The sequence below is a fragment of the Belonocnema kinseyi genome, chromosome 2 (assembly GCF_010883055.1).
Source record: "Belonocnema kinseyi isolate 2016_QV_RU_SX_M_011 chromosome 2, B_treatae_v1, whole genome shotgun sequence".
Classification (NCBI taxonomy): Eukaryota; Metazoa; Arthropoda; class Insecta; order Hymenoptera; family Cynipidae; genus Belonocnema; species Belonocnema kinseyi.
The window spans coordinates 177706301-177726293 of NC_046658.1; positions in this window are offsets into that span (position 1 = coordinate 177706301).

Below are 19993 nucleotides of genomic sequence, written 5' to 3' on the forward strand. Positions count from 1 at the left end.
CATGCTTATATTTCAACTTGTCCATATTTCTCTTTCATGAACTTCACTTTGAAGACACACACACGCATATTCACACAAATGCACACATATGCAAAAACACACATTTGTGGGACGTAGGTTTCGCGTGTGAAGGAGAATGAGAGAATAGTCAGATCTTGTAGTGAGAAGACCGATAACACGGTAGCGAGTGACGAGGAGAGGGTCAAGCCTGGAAGAAGCGGAATTGTAGGAAGGGGGAGAGGCATAGCGGGTTGTGGGTGAGGAGGAGGGTGAGGAGGAGAGACGGACGAAACGCGTAAACACAGAGTCAACATGTAAACAGGCCACTCGCGAGACAAACAACGTGGGGGCCGCGGGCTGTTCACCGAGCGAGGCCCGCTTGCTCGCTAGCTCGCTCGTGCTCTCTTTTGCGTACACGTTCGTCCGCCGTGTCGGATTTATATCGAATCTCGGTCCGCCGCCAAGCCTCGTGCTTTGCAGATTCGCAAAAACGGCTGCTTCATTTAGCAGACAAACCTCCTATCAAATCCTCCTCAAAACACTGAACCATCGCCAAAACACTGAACCATCGTCAAAACACTGAACAATTGCCAAAACACTGAACAATCATCAGAACACGGAACCATCATCAAAACATCGAACTATCACCAAAAGTCAAAATCTTAACAACCAACGATGTGACCCCTAGGTTGTGGTACTCCTAACTGCATTTCATTATCAAAGTTACTTCCTAAAACAATCCTGAAAGTTGTTTAGTATGAGTGAAAGAATCTGCTTTTGGATCTTTTGTGCGAAGTGCTGAACATAAACGTCAAACGAGGACTCGTGGATCAGAATTGAAGTTTATTGAAAGAAGTGTTAGGTTAGTGTTTGCTGTCAGAGGTGAGTCTATTGTGATGTGACGTGTGGAGAGCTTGTTTGTGTGTTGTGCAGTTTCCTCCTCATCGGTAGATCAATTTTTAGGAAAATGTGTCAGTGATACAATGGAAAGTGTGTGGATTCAAGTGAATTGACCATGTGTAGTGATGTGGATATGTCGCGGTTGTTCCAAAATTCTTTATGAGGTATAGTCAACGAATCATTGAAGATTCTTGGTGCGACAACGCGGAGAGGATTACGTATATTGCCAACAGGTGTACAGATGGCTTGCGTCACTGCGAATCATCAGATATAAATGTACGTAATACTTCAACTTAGAATGATCTTATACTGCGAGAAAATGAATTTTCTCAAGATTTGCAAAATAATCACACTAGATCTGAAGGTTTCATTCTTGGTGCATTTGTACTTGATAGGAAAATCTCTATGAATTTAAAAAAAAAAACTTCTTTAGATTGTTGGATCACTATGTTGCAGGTGAAATTAATACCCTCAGATTTAGTGTGATCAGGTTCATTTAGATTGTTCTCCAATGCTTATTTTCAAGCTTTTTAGGATTTGTTAACAAATTCATATGAAATTTTAATATTTTTAACTTATCCATCTGCTAGGTATACAAGATATGTGAGCAACAGAATGGTCTTAAGGTTTGCTAATCTATGCATAGATATGAAGGTACTGCTTTTGCTGCGATAGTAATTGATGCGAAAATCCGTATCAATATAAAAAAAACATCCTTACATTATTGAAGAATTTTGTTGTCAATCAAAATAATACCTCCAGATTCATGCTTATCAGATTCATATGCATTGTTCTACAATGCCGAATTGCAGGATTTTTAGAAATTGTTAGGAAATTTATATTGAATGCTGATATTTTTTACTTATCTAATCATCTCCTGGGTATACAGTTTATGGAACTGAAGTTTCCAAGGTTTCTTCTTTATGGTCCTATGTGAGGAAGAGAATGCTTTTAAGATTTGCAAAAAAACTACACATAGTAGATATAAAGTTCTCTGTTTTGCTATAATGTTCATCAGTACAAAAATCGGTATCAATATGAAGAAACCTCGCATTATTGAATAATTCTGTTGCAGATCAATTTAAAACCTTCAGATTGAGTATGGTCTTGTGCATCTAAATTGTTCTCCAACTTCAATTCTCAAAATTTTTAGGGTTGGTTAGGAAATTGATTTGAAGGCATAGTTTTTGCTGTATCAATGTAAAGAAATATCCGTACCTTAGTGAAGTTAGATGAAATTGATACCTTCAGATTTAGTGTGATCATAAGCCTCTAGATTGTTTTCCAATGTCGATTTACAAGATTTTTAGAATTTGTTAGAAAATTGATATGTTATTTAGATATTTTTAATTTATCTAAACATCTCCTGGGTATTCAATTCATTGAACTGTAGTTCCCCAAGTTTGTTCTTATGATGCTATGTGAGGAACAGAATGGTTCTAAGATTTGCAAAAGACTACACACAGTAGATCTGAAGTTATCTTTTTTGTTAAAAAGTTAGTCAAAACGATAATCTGTATCAATATAAAAAAATATACTAATCTTAGAGGATCATTCTGTTGCAAACCAAATTGATACCTTCGGAGATCAAATTTTGACACCTTTAGATTTAGTGTAATCAGATGCCTCTAAATTGTTCTCCAATTTCGATTTGCAAGAGGTTTAGAATTTGTTGGAGAATTGATGTGAAATTCTGATATTTTAAACAGCTCTATTCATCTCCTAAGTGTTTAGTTTTTATAATCCTTTTTAAGGAACATAATGTTTACAATGTTTGCTAAACGATAAGAGTAGATCTGAAAATTTCATTTTTGCTGCAATGCTAATTCATATAAAAATCTGTATTAATCTAAAGAAACATCCTTACATTATTAGATAATTATGTTGGAGATCAAATTGATACCTTTGAATTGAGTGTAATCAGCCGCATCTAGATTGTTCTTCAATGTTGATTTTCAAGATTTTTAGGACATTTTAGAGAATTGATAAGAAATTCCGATATTTCAAACTTATTTTCTGAACCTTGCTAATCATTTCTGATTGCTCTCCAAAGTTGATTTCTGAGATTTTTAGGATTTATAGAATTAAGACGTAATTATAATTCTTTCAACTTATCGATTCATCTGCACAAAATTCTTTTCCCTCTGCTACGTCTGACATCTGAAATAATTAAATAAACTTCTGTTTCTTTCAGCAGAGAAATTTTTATTTATAATCCTGTTTTATCCTTCGCTCATATTTGAATTCGTTTTTGGAAATTAAATCCAGTACCTTGAGCTTGACATGTGCTCACATTGAGTTTATAGCTTCAACTGAGGTTGAGATCAAGATAAAATAGTCAGAAGCAAAACAATAAAAACTTATTATCTAATTGATATAAGATTTGTATAATTACTGAACTCTTCACTTGATTCTTTATATAATTATGAGACTCTTTCTTCAAGCAGATTAAAGATAATTGAAGTGCTGGGTAGAGTTTTCAGTTGAGATTTCAGACCATATGCTTCTTAATATGGAACACTTTTTTCTAATGATTTTTTTACTCAAGTGCAAAAGCGCACGTGAACACGTGCAAAACCACGTGTCTGATGGCATCGAACTCAAATTATTCGACCTTGGAAATAAAGAGATTGCTCGATTGGAAAGCATCTGGATTGAATGTTGAATTCCCAACTCGATCACACGCTTCCCTATATGCCTTTCTTTTTCGCTTTTTTAAATTCCTCTTTTTTAAAAAACTACTGCTTTTTCTTATTTTTTTCTACAATGCGAACTGAATTAACAGAAAGCAATAGGAAAATCAAACTCATTTTTGTTTGAAAATTCTCCTATTTTGTTCAAAAGTAATTTTTTTATTATCGAAAATTCAGCTGTTCCTTTAGCATTCGTTCTTTTGGATATAAAATTCTTACTTTTTGATTGTAACTTCATCTTTTTTTTTGGTTTCAAATGCAATTGTTTTGTTAAAAATTATTTTGTTTTTGGTCTTTTTTCTTACAAATTGAACAGCTTTGTTGAAACTTGAACTATGCTCTAAAAATCATTATTTGGTTGAAGATCCAATATTCTACTTGCAAATAGGTTGAAAATTCACCTATTTTGTTAAAGATTTGTATTTTTTCGTTGGAAATTTATTTTGTAATCTTCTTGATTGTAAATTTTTCTTTTGAAAATCCAAATTATCGGGTTGAAAATTGAACTGCTTTACAGAAAATTCGTTTTTTGGTTTAAAAATTCAACTAGTTTAATTAATTTCTCTTTTTCAGACTGAGCAATCTTTATTTGTTTATGGTTGTTGAGAATTAATTTTTGGTCTCACTGGAAAGTTAACTTCGAATTTTTAGTTGAGAAATCGCCTCTTTTGATTAAAGATTCATGGATTTTTTTTATAATTCGTCTTTTTTAATTGAAATTTTAACTATTTGATTGAAAATTCATATTTTTGGTTTAAAATTTACCTATTTATTTTTAACTATTTGTTTTAAAATATTTGTTTTGACTGATAATTCAACTATTCCATTCTTGGTTAAGATTTTATTTTATTAAAACAATTTTTTTACTGAAAAATTTTTCTTGGTTGAAAATTAAAATCTTTTCTTTCATTTCCCTTTTTGATTTGAGAGGTTCTTTTTTTAATTGATAATTCATCTTTTTCATCAGGAATTTCATTTTTTTTGTAAATGCAACTAATTTGCTTACATTGATCTGTTTTGATTGAGGATTTAACTTTTTTTGTAACTCATATTTTTTTAAACTCAATCACTTTGTTTAAAATTGCGTAATTAAAGACTAAGGTCTTCAACTTTTTTCGTTAAAAGTTAAACTATCCAGTATTCTTAGATTTAACTTTTTGGTTGAAAATTTATCTTTTTGGCTGCAAATTCAACTATTTTTTTAATATTCATCTTTGGGGGTAGAACTTTGAACGTTTTTTAATGAAAATGCAACTACTTGTTCATGAATAATTTTTTTTTATTAAAAATTTTACTAATCCATTTTTGGTGTAGATTTGATCTTTTTGGGTTTAAAATTCAACTCTTTTGTAGAAATAAATTCGTCTTTTTAGCTTAAAAATGTAATAATTTGGTTGAAAATATTATCTCTTTTTGTAAAAATTTAATCTTTTATTTTTAAATGAAAGAAATTGGTCGAAAACTAAATTTTGAAAAAACTACAACTAAAACTAGTTTGTTTGTTTGAAGGTTTAAATGTTTTTTTGAATAACTCTGTTTTGGTTCAATACTAAAGTACATGGTTCAAAATTGAAATAGTATGTTAAAAAATTCATTTTTTTGTCGTTGAAAACTAATCTTCTTGATTTAGAATTAATTTCTTTGATTAAAAATTGTATTATTTTGTGAAAATCTTTTTTGGTCAAAAATGCAAATACTTGGAACTCATTATGTCTTGGATTACGATGTAACTTTTTTTTAAATAGATAATTTTTGGTTAAAAATTGATGTACTTGGCTCAAAATTAAACTAATTTGTTAAAAGTTCATATTTTCTGTTGAAGATTCATCATTTTAGCTGAAAATTAATATCCTTGGTTAAAAATCTTACTATTCTGTTGAAAATGAATCTTCTTGATTTAAGATTTATCTTTTTGGTAGAAAATTTGTCTATTATGTGAGAATTCATTGTTTTGTTGTTAAAAATTAACTTTTTTAAATGAAATTTTTAATATTCTATTTTTTGTTGATATTGAACTAGTTTTTTTTGTAAAAAATTTATCTTGTTGATTGCGAGTTCATCTTCTTGGTTTAAAATTTATATTTTTGGTTGAAAATTCAACTACTATTGGATTAAAAATTCATCTGGTATTTTAAAGCTGCGGTTATACCTACGCGAAGCCTTGAAAGTTTTGTAAATTTCATTGGACGAGCTGGAAAATGGATTGATTTTCCACCAATCTTAGACCGTCGCCAGTTTTTGGCCATCTTTATTCTTCCTTATTCTCTCTTAAAGGTTCAACTATTTTGTTGTAAATGCAGCTCTCTGGTTAAAAATTAATTTTTTTGTTTGAAAATTGAATATTTCGATTTAAAGTATATCTCTGTTGATCAAAAATGAACTTTTTTTGTTGAAAATTCAGTAATCTTGTGAATATTTCATCTCTTTTTGTTGTTAATACAAGCATTCATACCGTTTGTTAATTATTTCAAAAATCGGCGACATTATTGTCAATGACCCGATAACAATACTATTGATCGTCCGATAATAAGAGCATCTGAGACAATAAATTCCATTTCCTATCAGACGCTAAGTAATTTTGTAAACTAAAAGGGTCAATCGATCAGTAATTTAATTAAACCAAGCGCGGTAAATTTGCCCCAGTTTTTATTAAAAAGCGAAACAGTTTCGAGAATTGAAAAGTATCTTCGATAAAATTAGAATTCGAGGTAAATATGTTAAGAGAACTTTAGTATATATTTGCCGAGTATGAAATTACTTGTTTATTCTGCCGAAGTAATGGGTTCTTTTGTTGTCATTCCTCTCTAGCTACTTCATTTCTTATTTAGAGATTAATATCGCCGGAGGTCGTGTGAAATTTTCGTAGACATACTAAGAACCATGTGAGATATGGATCTGTGAACTGGTTCGTAAGAGGTTATGAAAGGATGTGAATTTTTATGGAATAGATTATGAAATACAGTGGGATTGTTGCATGCATTTTAGTTGAGATACTTTTTAAATACTGCAAGAAATGAGGAAAATTTTAGTGCATTTAAAAATTGTTTGAATACTTCATTTTTGAGAAAAAAAAATATTGAAGAAAAAGTTTTAAAAGCTCTGTGACTTTGAAAAGTCACATCGTGAAACCCGCTCAACCAACCAGAATAATGGTCTACAGTTTCATTGCAATTTTTCCTAAATTAAAAAAAAACTAGTAATGAATAATGTCATTGACGTGTATGAGAGTGAGATGTTTTCAAAGATAACCTCAAATAGAATAATGTTCAGCATAATGGTCTGCAGTTGCTCCATTGACTAACTAAGTATATAGCAGACAACTGTCGAAATTTCAATTTACGATTCCTAACAGAGATTTTTATTTACTTCAAATTGCCGAAAAGCAGCAGTCAGTCTTAAACAAATCTCACAGAAAAATACCATTTTTCTTGAAATATAAATTCTAAAAAAGACAGTAATGAATAATTTAATTCAACTGCGTGAGAGTGAGATGTTTCCAAGGACAACTTTAAGTAGAATAATAGCCAGAGTAATGGTCTACAGTTGTTCCATTGACTAACGCAGTAGGTAGCAGACAACTGGCAAAAATTCTATTTACAATTTCTAACAGAGATATTTGTTTGCATCAAATTTTCGAAAAACAGCAGTCAGTCATAACAAAGTCTCAGCAAAAGAATAGATTAAAAAAACATATGAACTCTAAAAAAAATAGTAATGAATAATCTCATCTGGGTGCGTGTTTTCAAGGGTATCCTAAAATAGAAGAATGCTCAGATTAATGGCCTGCAGTTACTCCTCTGACTAAGAAATTATATATCAGACAACTGGTGAAAATAAAATTCACAATTTCTAACATTTTTCTATTCATATTTTTCTACATTCAATTTTTGAACAGCAGCATTTAGTCGTAATCAAGTGTCACTGAAAAATAAAGTTTTCTACAAATTTAAACCATAAAAAAAGATAATAATGAATGATGTCATTTGAGTACATGCGAGTGTGATGTTTTCAAGGATAAACTCAAATAGAATAATGGTCAGAATGATGGTCTGCAGTTGCTCCATTGACTAACATAGTTTTTAACAGACAACTAGCAAAAATTAGATTTATTATTTTTTATTAATGTTTCTTTAAATTGCAATATAAAATTGAATAGCAATAGTTATTTATTTTTGTAAATGTAGCTCTATATTACTGTATTTAAATATTTTTCTGAAAATTTGTTGTTTTTTATGTGGAAAATGTATGCAGTTGTTCTCTCTTTGCTGAAAAATATTTCTTAGTTAAAAATAAAGCTTATGTTGAAATGTCATATTTTTTGCTAGAGTTCAGTTGTTTTTGATTAAAATTTAAAATCTCCTTTGGTTGCAATATCAACTACTAAATTTTTCGTTCAGAATTAATTTTTTTTTATTGTTAAAAATTACTTTTTTAAACTAAAAATGTAACTGGTTTGTTGAAAATTGAACTGAATAGCTGAAAATGAATTATTTTATTGGTGATTCAGATTCTGAGGTTTTAAAATTCAATTGTTTTGTAGAAAACGCATCTTTTTTGCTTTAATGTTTAGCAAGTTATTAGAAAATTCAAACGTTTAGTACAAAATTAAACTCTTTTGTAGGAAATTCAATTTTTTATTCAAAATTAAGTCTCGTATATGAAAATTTAACTACTTCAATGATCCTTTTAGTTAATAAAATTCAACTATTTGGTCTAAAAAAGTAAGAAATAGACAAATATAAACTAAAATGTGTAGCAAATAAAATTTGGAATAAGATCACATCTAATCTTTAAACTATTTAGTGCAAAAATTATACAATTTGTTGGAAATTTTCCTTTTTTGAAAAAAATTAATTTTGTTGGTTGAAAATTTGAATATTTGGATAAAAATGTCTTTATTTTGTTAAAAATTTGTATTTTTAATTTAAAATAAAAAATTTGGCAGCAAATTTAATTATTCAGTTGCAAAATATTATATTTCGTTAAAAAATCCTCTTTTTTAGTAGAGTGCAAATTTGAGGTAAAAATTCATCTGGTTGAAAGATAACCTTTTTTATGTAAGTTTTCTTCTTGTTAAATCTAGTGGAGTTTTTATTGTAAATATAATATTATTATTTCGTAAAATATCAATTATTACATTTTTTGTCAAAAATATACCTTTTTAGGTGGAAAATTCAACTAATTGATTGCAAATTAATATTTTTTGTTGAAAATTAATCTTTTTTGTTAAAATCTCAACTATTATATTCTTGTTCAAAAAATATCTTTTTAGGTAGAAAATTCAACACCTTGGTTAAATGTTGAATAATGAGCTTTTTCGAAAATTAATTTTTGTGTTTTTGCATGGTTAACAATAATCAGTTTTAGTTGAGGATTTAAGAATTTGGTTGAAGATTCGTTTTTTGTTGTTGTTAAATCTGACTGCTCTTGATTTTTAATTAAAACGTTTTTTTATTGTTAAAATATCAACCAATAAATTTTTCTTTAAATTTTGTTGTTTTTTATGCGAAAAATTCAAAAATCAATATTAAAACTGAAAATTTAACTATTTTGTTGCAAATTCAACTAATTTTTTGAAAATTATTTGTTTTCTTAAGAATTTACAAGATCGGGTTATCTATTTTAGCCCAAAATGAAAATATTTAGTACAATATTGAACTGTTTTCTAGTAAACAAAAAATCTTTGTAGTTTAAACGCTGTAGAAATGAAACAAACATAAACTTAATTATAATCAAATAAAATCTCAAATAAAACCGCATCCACTGTTGAAACTATTTAGTTTAAAAATGATTTAATTTGTTGAAAATTCAACCATTTGTTTAAAAATAGATATTTTTTGTTCAAAATTCATTTTTTATTATAGTAGAAAGTTAATATACTTGGCTGAAAATTAACTATTTGGTCAAGAATTTTACAAATATTTTTCACGAAGCAGTAAAGAAATAGTGCCATTAGCAGACAATTGTTAGAAAATATTGTCTTTTTTTAATGTTAGTAAAGTAACATTTCATTTACAAGAAATTATTTCCGGGATGTGCAAAAAATGTGATTGCGATGGCTTCCTCTTTTACATATCTTATCCATATAATAATTTTTTTTTAGAACAGTGGAAATTATTTAGTGCTACTAGTAAAAAAAATGTTTGATAATTTTTAATCAATGTCATTTTCAAACTTTTTTTAAAAACAGGGTTGTGTTAACATACCATTTCTGAGAAGTAAGAAATATTCAAAAGCATTTGAAGGCAACAGCGAGTAAACAGTTTCGGTTATTTATAGTCAGCCAGAGCGCAGACTTGTAAGGTGTTTGTTTCTTGCAGAGAAAAGCAAGAGGTTTAAGCTTGCATGAAGAGTTTTGCATCTTATTATTATTTTTTTTAAATCAATTATTTTTTTATTTTTTTAAATGTTCTTTTAGAAAAATCGTTTTAGTGAAGAAAGAAATAAAAGCCTCGGATCGGGTTGTTTCAATTAGTTTCAATTGGTTTCAATTTTTTTTTAATGTTTAAAAAATATACTTTTTAAATTTTTTTACGGAAAGATGAGGCATTCTGATTGGACGAGTTTCGGATGTGAACATCACACTGATCAGCGCAGTTGTTAAGGGCTGGGATGCTGATGGACTGCGAGTTTTCAACTGCGAGTTTTCAACTGCGTATGTATGTAAAAGCGCGGGTCTATTTAAAATAATTAAATTTAAATTTGAAAATTAATGCATTTGAAATTGTTTTATTCTGTTTACTAAAGATTCCATGTTAAAATCGTTACAACATTAAATTTCTGGTCAGAATAAATGAACAAATTGTTTAGAGAAAAATTAGGGTATTTTGAAAGGTTGCATCCACTCAACAATGATATTTTTAGTTAAAAATCTTATTATTTGGTTAAAGAATTCAATAATTCTGTTAAAAATGAATTATTCTTAGTTGAAGATTCAACTGTTTTGTTAAAGATTCCTCATTTTGGGTTGAAAATTTAACCATATTGTTGAAAAATTAACTATTTGTTGAAAAGTGATATTTTGATGTTGAATATCTAATCAAAATATTTCTTGATTAAAAATTCAACTACTTTTATGAATATTCATCTTTTTAGTTTAAAAGTTCATCAGTTTTAGTAAAAACTTTATATTTTTTTCAAAAAAATTTAACTCTTGTCTAAAATTGATATTTATTAATTAATTTGATATTTATTATTATTAAATTCTTGGAAGAAAGATAAACTGCTTTGTCAACAAATTTTTTTTGGTTGGAAGTTCATCCTGTTGGCAGAAAATTTACCTATTTTTATCTAAATTTTTTTTTTCGATTTGAAATTAATTTTTCAATCTGAAAATTTGACTTTTACGTTGAAGATAAATCATTTTAGTTTAAATAAAAATTGAGCTTTTAATTAAAAATTCAATTACTTGGCTAAAAGTTGATATATTTTGTTAAACATTTTTCTCTTGGTCGAGAATTCACGAAATAGTTGCATTTTTATTTTAGGAAAAGGAAATTTTTAAACTAATAAAATTAGTTTTCTAGCCAAAAAAGTACAAATTTTTAACAAAATAATTTTAAACAATTTCAACAATTTAGATGACTTTTTTTGTCTTCTTGGAGTGAAAAATCTTAATTTTTTCAAAATTCATCTTTTAGGCTAGAAAATGAATCTCTTTGTTTAAAAGTTTAGTTATTTTCTTAAAAACTGATATTTTTTAATAAAAATTTCAACTAATTGGATACAAGTTGCACTATTTAGTTAAAAAATTAATTTTTTCTAGAAAATGCGTATTTTTATTTTAAAAATTCGTTTTTCGGCTTGAAAGTTTAACAATTTGCAGGCTAACTGAAAAATTAAAAAAAGAAATTTTTCTTTGGATTACAAAAATTTAAGATGCTCATTTTTAGTTAAAAATTCAACTGTGTTCGATTAAAGTTTCTTCTTTTTTGGTAAAAATGTCGAAAAATTGGTAGAAAATTCATCTGTATAGGTTAAAAATTGAACTAATTGGTAAAAAATCATTAGAAAGTCCGCTATTTATTTAAAAATTAGTTTTTTTTTTCATAAAAGTTGAAATGTTTGGTCGAAAAATCATGTATTTGGTTAAAAAATGGTCTGTTTGCGTAGACAATTAATCTGCTTGTTTGGAAATTTGGTTTTTTCGTTTTAAAATTCGTGTCTTTTAGTATAAGTTTTATCTTTTCTGGTTGAATTATAAACTTTAAAATTCTTTGTTGAGAATTTATTTTTGTAGTTTAACATTCAATTGTTCTGTTAAAAATTAAACTAATTTGCTGAAAATTAAAATATTTTGTTGAAAACTCGCTGTTATTTTGTTGAAATATTAACTATTACATTTTTCGTTGAAACCACATTTTTTCGGTTGATGATTCATTATTTTAGATAGAAATTAACTTCTTTGCTTAAAAGTGTAACCATTTCATTAATAGTTCATTTAAGAATTTTATTTTTTTTTATTTTATATTTTTAGTTTAAGATTTATCATTTTGTTTTGTTAAAAATTTGATTTCTTTGGTTAATTCATAGTTTAATATTCATCTCTTTGGTTCAAAATTTATGAATTTTATTAAAAAAGCGTCTTCCTAATTTCAAACTTGCTCTCTTTTAGCAGAATTGTTAGCCTTTTTGGTTCATTGATTAACTTTTTAATTTTTTGTTGAGAATTGATCTTTCTAAAAAGAAAATTCATCATTTCAGTTAAAAATGCATTTTCTTGTTTGAAAATTTGTAGGTACAAAACTCAAGTATTACGTTAAAAATTCAATTATTTAGTTGCAAATTTGATCATCTTGTCAAAAATTCAAGTGTTACGTTAAAAAATCTTGACAATTCGTTTTGTTTTGTTTTGAAAAAATATCAACTATTACATTTTTAATTCAAAATGTATGCTTTTATTCAAAATTCAAGTTTTTGGTTTGACATTTGAAGTGTTTAAACAAAGTTTATCTACTTGATCGGATATTGATCCTTTTGGATAGAACATTCATATTTTATAATTGTTATGAATTAATTTAAAAAAAAAATTATTTCAACCTGAACTGTAATTACTTATTTTGTTCTTAAAGTATGTTGTTGGATTCTATGGTAGAAATGTTACAAAATTTAAATTCTGGTCTTTGAATTTTAAAAGTATTAAAAGTTCGTACTAAATTATTTGATGAGAGGAAAATTGAATTATTCAGAAATGTTAGTTTTGAAGATATTTCGATTGGTATTACTATTTACCGAGGTATTTGTTCCTTATGTTTATCATGAGTGTTGTCTTACTCTTTCTGAAGAAACTGGACCCACTCAGGTCTTATTCAACTATTCTTATCAAAAGGATAAGATTGCTATTATGCTTACTCGTGCAGATTACGTGTTCTAAACAATTTAGTCTCTCTAAAAATAAGTGATGATAATTTTTGCCGACTGTTTTCTGTTCATACATATTTACTGTATTTACGTGCCTGTATATATAGTTTGACTTACTGACGACTTTGCTTACCAAGCCATTTTTTTGCCCCTACAACATTACGTAAAGAGCCAAATTCATTCGTAACAGTAAGTTATTATTGAATATTTTATTATTATTATTATTTAAGGATTTGTTATTATTCAGAAGCAAATCTTATCCTGCTATTAATAATCGTCTTGTTATGAACTTTCGGATCGATCGACTGCACTCGTGTTGGCAGACATATTTCATACTCCTACACTGTTTTATACATATGTTGCATTTATAAAAGCATTCAGTTCTATGACCTGAGTATTTTTATATTTAGATGATATTTTTACTCTTGATACATCACTGTGGGCGATTATACCATTAAATATCACTTGCGGGTAAGCCTGACTCACTCGAAGTGCAAAGGAGTAATGTGGGGGAGGGGGGATAGATTTTTAGAATAATCTAGAATTTCCGTGTATATTTAACATGCCTAAACCATCTTATAGAAAACTGATTTCACATACGGCAACTAGTTTCATCTCTACACCACAGTCTTTACGTATTTATTTTATTACTCACTTTGTGAGTAATCTGCAACCGCTAACCCACGTACCCTCACTGTCCCGCGATCTACACCTTCTTCTGATCTATTCTATAATCGTTCAGGACAATCTTCCTTATTGTTTTCTCACCCTTTTCTTTCATACGATAATTTTTCTTTCATATCAGTAAATGTTGAGGCCCGTGTTCTTTATGCTTGTATTCAGTTTGCTTGACGTTTTTTTGCAAGTTTTCGAGTGACTGTCATAAGAACCTTATCATCTGCGATCGCTAACCCAAGTACCTTCACTGTCACGCGACCCACACCTTGTTATTTTTTATTCTTTTATCGTTTAGGACATTGTTTCGTATTTGTTTCTCGCCATTTCCTTTCCAAACGATCATTTTTTATTTATTTACGTTAATTTTGTGGCCTATGTTCTTCATGGTTGTACTTAGCTTCTTCTAAATTCTTTTCAAGTCCTCTATTCACTCTGCCATAACAACCTCATCAATTGCAACCGCTAACCCGCATATCTTCACAGTCCCGCTATCTGCACCTTCTTCTGTGCTAGTCTCTTAACGTTTGGGCAATCTTGTGTATTGTTTTCTCACCCTTTCCTTTACACACCATAAATTTTGATGTGCTTGCGTTAATTTTGAGGCCCATATTTTTCATGGGATTATTTAGTTTGCTCAAAACTCTTTGCAAGCTTACGACTGACTCTGTCATAACAACCTTATCATCTTCTATCTCTAACCCACGTACCTTCACTGTCTTTTTTTTCACTGTCTTTTTCAGAAGAAGATTCACATCTTCTTCTGTTCTATTCTCTTCTCGTTCAGGACAATGTTGCGTACTGTTTTCTCCCCCCTTCCTTTAAACACCATAATTTTTGTTTTATTTAATTTAATTTTGAGGCCCATGTTCTTCATGACTATGTTCAGTTTGCTCAACATTCTTCGCAAGTCTGAGATTGACTTTTTCATAAGAACTTTATCATCTGCGATCGCTAACCCACGTAACTTTACTGTACCGTGATTCACACCTTCTTCTTCGAAGAGGGTTATTCTTATATACTTTTCCATGAATATAATAAATAGCCGTGAGGACATAACATATTTCAATTCTTTTTATACTCATAATTGTTCAGGGATCATTTGGACCTAATTTAAAGTGGTTGGTCAAAAATGTATTTTTTTTCTATTCTTCTTTGAAGGTTTAAAATTTAAGTTAAAAATGCATTTCTTGGGTTGAAAATTAAAATTTGATTTTTTTGTTAAAAATTAATCTTTCTTAGTTGGAAATTCAACTATTTATAGAATAAATAATATATTTTGTTGGAAATTCTACGTTTTTGGTAAAAAAGTAACCTTCTTGGTTAAAAATTTATCTTTTTTTATTGAATTATTAACTTTTACATTTTTTACTGAGAATTTATTCCTGTCACTTGAAAATTTCTCTATTTAATCAGAAATTTTGTTATTTTCCTAAAAGTAGAACTCTTAAGTGAAAAATTGAACTTTTTTTGTTAATAATTTCCTTTTATCGGTTTGAAAATTTAAAGAATAATTCATGTAATTTGTTGAAAATTCAGCTTTTCGGTAAAAATGTAACCGTTTTTGGTTAAATTTTCAACTTTTACATTTTTTGAAAATTCAGCCTTATAAGTTGAAAATTCCTCTACTATGTTGAAAATTTAATTATTTTAATTGTTTCTTCTTTTTGCTAAAGATTCATCATTTTAATTGAAAATTATATTCTTCGTGCGAAAATTGCAATATTTTATTTAAAAATAGTTCGTTTTTTTGTGTTTGATAGATATTCTTTCTTAGTTTAAAATTTAACTATTTGAAGGAAAATTCATGTATTTTCTTAAAAATTCTATCTTTTTCGCAGAAAAGTAATCTTCTTGTTTGAAAATGCATCCCTTTTGGTGAAAATGTTATTTTTTTGGTTGAATTTTGAAGTTTTACATTTTTTATTATAAATTCATCCACGTAAGTTAAAAATTGAACTATTTTGTCAAAAATTTAATCATTTGCTAAAAATAGAACTCTGGTTGAAAATTGAACTTTTTTAAATAATTGTAAATTCGCTTTTTTTTGTTGAAATATCAAATATTAAATTTTTCGTTTAAATTTAATCTTTTTGATTAAAGATTTATCACTTAAGTTATAAATTAATTTCTTTAATTAATAATGTAACAATTTAATTGGAAATTTATTTTGTTTGTTAAATTTAATATTTTTGAATGAAAATTTTTTGTTTTTTTGTTAATTTCCACCTTTTGTAGAATCTTGGTTGCAAATTCACCTCGTTTGTTTGGAAAATCAAATATTTCTTAAAACATTTGTTTATTTTCATGAAAATGTAATTATTTGGTTAAAGTAACGTATTAAAAAAATTTTTTGTAGTAAATTTTTCTTCTTGTTTGGGAATTTGTCTTTTTGGTTTTGAAATTTATCTCTTTTCATAGAAACTTTTTCTTTTTTGGCTGAGTTATTAAACTTTTTTTTACCTCTGTAGTTTAAATTTCAACTATTTTAGTTGAAACATTATTTATTTTCTGAAAATTGAACTATTTTTTGAAAATTCTACTTTTTTTGTAGAAAAGTAATTTGTCTTTTTGGTTTTAAAATTCATCTCCTTTGTTAGAAATTTTATTTTTTAGGTTAAATGAACAATTTTACGTGTTTTTTTTTAGAATCCTTTTTTGTATATTAAAAATTGAACTATTTTGGTGAAATTAAATTAAATTTTTCTGATTTAAAACTTGATCTGTTTTAAAAGAAATGTCTTTTTTTTTAATGAAAATACACCTTTTTTTGGTAAAAAAAAAATTTCTAGTTTGAATTTCTATTTTTTTGGGTAAAAATGCATCAGTTTCGTGGAAAATTAATTTCTTGCAGTAAAGTCATATTTTTCGTTTGAAAATTCAATTTTTGTAAACGAAATTTGTCTTCTAACTTAAAGGTTCAATAATCTAGATAAACTTTTTTTAAATTTTTTGATATTAAACATTCAATTATTTTGTTGAAAATGCAAGTAATTTGTTAAAAAGTCATCTTTTATAGTAGAAAAGTTGTCTTTTGTTTATAATAAATTAATAAATTTGAAAATTTTCCAATGTATTACTTTATTTCAAACAAAAAAAAGTTTTTCTAATTTAAAAGATAACTCTTTAACTAAATACTGGACTTTTCAACAAAATAATTGAATTTTTATCACATTAGTTGAATATTCAACCTAAAAAGACAAATTTGCTACAAAAAAGTGCCATAGTTTATATTTTAATAAAAAAAGAATGAAATTTATACAACAAAAGAAAATAATTTTAAAAACAAAAAGACAAACTTCCAATAAATAAAGATTTTTCATTCAAAAAATAAATAAAAGTTTATCTAAATTATTGAACCTTCCAGCCAGAAGCCAAATTTTCTTTCCGAAAATTCAATTTTCAAACAAAAGATATGATTTTTCATAAAAAAATTAATTTTCCACGAAACTGATGCATTTTTACGAAAAAAAGGAAACTTCAAACTAAAAAATAATTTTTTACAAAAAAAAAACGCGAATTTCTAATTAAAAAATATAAATCTTAAAAAGTGGAAAGGTTCCATTTTTTTTGAAAAATTAATTCTAATCAACAAAAAAAGAAGTATTTTCCCCTAAACAGTTAAATTGTCAACCAGACATAAACCTTCAATTAAGAAAAATTTCACAATTTAGTTTAACTTTGACCCAAGTAGATAAATTTTCAATTAAAAAGATTAATTTATAACAAGATAATTAAGCTTTTAACCAACGAGATAACTTTTCAACTTAAAATATAAATCTTTAACATAAAAGGTGATTTTTTACACAGCGATTGAACCAAATGTTTTAAACAAATTAGTTGAATTATCAAGCAAAGAGGAACGATTTTTAACCAAAAAGTTGCATTTTCAAACAAAAAATGAAATTTCTTCTATAGCAGATGAGGTTTTAAATCAAACAGATAAATTTTCAAAAAAAAATTGAATTTTCTGTTGGAAAAGATTTGCGTCGAGTAAATAAAAAAATATGAAATTTATCTTAAAACAGAAGAATTTTTTATTACATAAAAAAGTTTAGTTTTCATCCAAAACACATAACAGTTAACTCAGTAGCATCAAAAATGGAATTTTTGGAACAAAAAAATAAGTTTCTACGAAAAAATTGAATTTTCAATCCAAAAAGGCGAAATTTGTCAACCAAATAGTGGCATTTTTATCAAAAAAAGATCAATTTTCTACTAAAACAGATAAATTTTTAATAAAAAACCATTTTTTTTTATAAGTAGAACTTCGATCCAGAAAATATTTCAGTTCATTTGTAAACACAAAAATATAAATTTTAAACAAAAAGTCGATTTTCTACGAAATAGGTTTCAAGAGAATAGTATAATAGCTTAATTTCTAACCAATCATTTGCATCTTTATCAAAAAAAAGATTTTATTTCTGCTAAAGCAGGTAAAATTTAAAGTAAAAAAGACAAACTTAAAAAAAAGAGTTGAATTTTCTACCGAAAAGCTAAAGAAAAAATTCAATTTTCTATTAATTAAAATAAATTTTGAGATTCTCATAAATTCTCAGAGAATTTATTACTCGGTTATATTCTCGGTAATATTCTCATTCTCGTTACCGCTCGCAAAGTAATATAACCGGCTCAGAACTCTATTCACGGGTCGAAGTTTTCCGGGAGTGGGGTCTCCTTATTCTACTTCGTGATCCCAACATATACAGTGTCCCAACCTATAAATTGCCCCAACCTATAAATTGTCCCAAGCTATGAATTGTCCCAACCTATATAATGTCCCAACATATACAGTGTTCTAACCTATTTAGTACCCCAAGCTATAAATTGACCCAACCTATACAGTGTCCCAACCTATAAATTGTCCCAAATTTTAAATTGTCCCAACCTTTAAATTGTCCCAACCTATATAGTGTCCCAACCTATATAGTGTCCCAACCTATTCAGTGTTCCAGCCTGTTTAGTGCCCTAACCTATAAATTGACCCAACCTATGCAGTATCCCAACCTATAAATTGTCCCAAACTATAAATAGTCCTAACCTGTGAATTGTCCCAACCTATACAATGTTCGAACTTATATAGTGTCCCAACCTATTTAGTGCCGCAACCTATAAATTCGGCCAACCTATAAATTGTCCCAACCTATAAATTGTCCCAACCTTTGAATTGTTTCAACCTTTGAATTGTCCCAAACTATAGAGTGTCCCAACCTACCAATTAACCAACTTTTAAATTGTCTCAACCTTTAAATTGTCTCAAGCTATAAATTGCCCCATCCTATATAGTGTCCCAACCTATACAGTGTTCCAGCCTATTTAGTGCCCCAACCTATAAATTGTTCCAACCTATAAATAGTCCCAACCTGTGAATTGTCCCAACCTATACAGTGTTTGAACTTATATAGTGTTCTAACCATTTTGTAGCGCCGCAGCTATAAAATTGACCCAACCTATACAGTGTCCCAATCTATAAATTTGGCCAACCTATAAATTGTCCCAACCTATACAGTGTACGAACTTATATAGTGTCCCAACCTATTTAGTGCCACTACCAATAAATTCACCCAACCTATACAGTCTCCTAACCTATAAATTGGTCAACCTATAAATTGTCCCAACCTATAAATTGTCCCAACCTATACAGTGTCTCAATCTATAAATTTCCCTAACCTATACGGTGTCCCTATCTATGTAGTGCCCACCCTTATCATTTTCCCCAACCTATACACGTCCCAACCTATAAATTTCCCCAACCTATAAATTGCCCCAACCATTAAATTGTCCCAACATTTAAATTGTCCTAACATTTAAATTGTCCCAAGCTATAAATTGTCCCAACCTATATAGTGTCCTAACCTATACAGTGTTCCAGCCTATTTAGTGCCTCAACCTATAAATTTTCCCAACCTGTGAATTTTCCCAACCTATACAGTGTTCGAACTTATATAGTGTCCAAACCTATCCAGTGCCGCAGCAATAACATTGACCCAACCTGTACAGTGTCCCAACCTATAAATTGCCCCAACCTATAAATTGTCCAAACTTATACAGTGTCGCAATCTATAAATTGCCCTAACCTATACTGTGTCCCTACCTATGTAGTGCCCACCCTTATCATTTGCCCTAACCTATACAGTGTCCTAACCTATCAATTGCCCCAACCTTTTAATTGTCCCAACCTTTCAATTGTCCCAAACTATATAGTTGCCCAACCTATAAATAAACCAACTTTTAAATTGTCCCAACCTTTAAATTGTCTCAAGCTATAAATTGTCCCAACCTATATAGTGTCCCAACCTATACAGTGTTCCAGCCTATTTAGTGTCCCAACCTATAAATTGTCCCAACCTATAAATAGTCCCAAC